Here is a 1,969-nt window from a genome sequence, read left to right on the forward strand (position 1 = left end):
TTTCTAAATCAGCTACAGTATTACATTCATGTTTATAATAAATCCAGCACTTTTCCTTGCATGTACAGTATGTACGTATTCTGCCATCACCATTAATGGATGTTCACCTGGCTGAAAAAAAAAGAAAAATAAACATACTGTACACTAGCCTGGTTCTCCCATATAGCAGTATATGATATCCATTAATATTCTTGCTATGCATACAATTAAATAACAGAGACCATCCTATTAAATTAGCATTGAGATTGACATAAGAAACTGCATAACTAAGAGCAGCTTCACTTATTATTATTATAGATATAATATAATATAATAATAATAATATAATAGTATAATAAAATATAGATATTATTGACATAGAGTACTAGTGTTACGTCACGATACCGTGTGATAGTACTCCGTTGCTATCGTTGCAAAAAGCGTTCAACCGGGCGCCATTTTCTAAAAATTAATATAATGCGAGCTTTTGTGTTTTTAGTACATTTTGATGGTAGAATATTAGATTTTAAAATGCCTATTCCAGAAAGTCTTTGAAGTCATTTAGGCGTAATGAACGGTAACCAACGTCTGTTGGCAACAGAGAGTGCCACCTGGCGTCATGACGACATGACTGTGGTACTCTATTGTAAACACCCAGAAAGGCACTAGGATAGATAGGAACCAGACATAAGAGACCATACTATTAAATTAGCATCGAGATTGACTTAAGAAACTCTATAACTAAGAGGGTATCTTAAGTACAAAGCTGCAGCTTCACTTAATATTCTGATTATATGATATTGTAGTCAAACACTTACCCAGAAAGGCACTAGGATAGATAGGAACCAGACATAATGCCTACAAAAATAAACACATCAAGATTATATACATAACAATAGAAAGGAACTAAAACACATCAGGATTAGGCCTCCACCCATCCCTAACTCAATGAAAAAAATAGTGGCGAACAACAAAAAAAAAAACTTTAAAAAAGCTTCTTTCTTTACAAATTAAAAAATATGTGAGTGAATTTTTTTTTTCTTTGTTGTTGTTGAGCACCTCGAGGTTGTATCAATGTGAGGCGCTATATAAATCCAGAATTATTATTATTTAGGCCAATCTTTATTTTTTGCCAGATGCCCTACAAATTAGTCTAAAGTTGTTGTCCTCTGTGGGTTATTTTTATTCAATTGGATGAGTATTTAAAAAAAAATTGATTTTGTTGGCCTATATAGATAAGATTATATAAAGGAACTAAATGTAAAAACCTGCAAAAACATGTCAAAAGTTAAAATTTTAATGCATATAATCTAAAATTTGAAATCTCACTTGGGGTGACACCACCATTATTTCTCCTGGTTGGGCTTGGCGAACGACTTCTACTTCTTGGGCTCAATGTACGCGATGGACTGCGACTCCTTCTTGGTGAGCCCTAAAATGATATATATTTTATTAGCAATATAAAACAAGTTGTAAACTTAAAATTACTATCTTAAAAAAGCCATCCATAAAAGCATGAACACATCATCATTCACATTAAACATCTTGTAACATGGTAAACCACTGTATAATAAATAATATATACAGCAAAAACCATAGGAAACTTCCCCACCAGAAATTGACCACTGGCCATTGGATGCCATTATAATGATAGCATTGCTAAGCCTGCTGTTGTGTAAAAATGAATAACTTCAAATGTGTATGGTGTAGACAGAGAATGTATCTTTTAAGCCTGTTTTATGCCAACTATTAGGGATAATATATTAATAATAAAGCTATTAACTATTCTGCAGAATGTCAGCAGAACAGGTACGTGGTTGTCACTTGACAAGCCTCAACTGTACAAAACAAATAGGGAACCCTAGAGTAAAATCAATTTTGTTTTGGCCTTTTACAATTTAAGCATTTATTTAAATTACATACATACCACATACATACATAAAACAAAAAGACAGTAACTCCGAAAAGAGACCGAGACATTTTGATATTC

General features: G+C 32.6%; 1 long non-coding RNA gene across 1 annotated transcript; it reads right to left on the minus strand.

The window, feature by feature from the left end:
- On the minus strand, positions 1–1,950 carry LOC117106550. The gene is made up of 3 exons (XR_004445089.1): positions 1,309–1,950; positions 798–837; positions 1–111 (listed from the first exon to the last, which is right to left on the minus strand). It is a non-coding gene; the product is annotated as an uncharacterized LOC117106550 (long non-coding RNA).
- Positions 1,951–1,969: the final 19 nt, after the last annotated feature.

This window comes from Anneissia japonica, unplaced genomic scaffold, assembly GCF_011630105.1.
Source record: "Anneissia japonica isolate Jap-2015-1 unplaced genomic scaffold, ASM1163010v1 scaffold105564_len1969_cov254, whole genome shotgun sequence".
Taxonomy (NCBI): Eukaryota; Metazoa; Echinodermata; class Crinoidea; order Comatulida; family Comatulidae; genus Anneissia; species Anneissia japonica.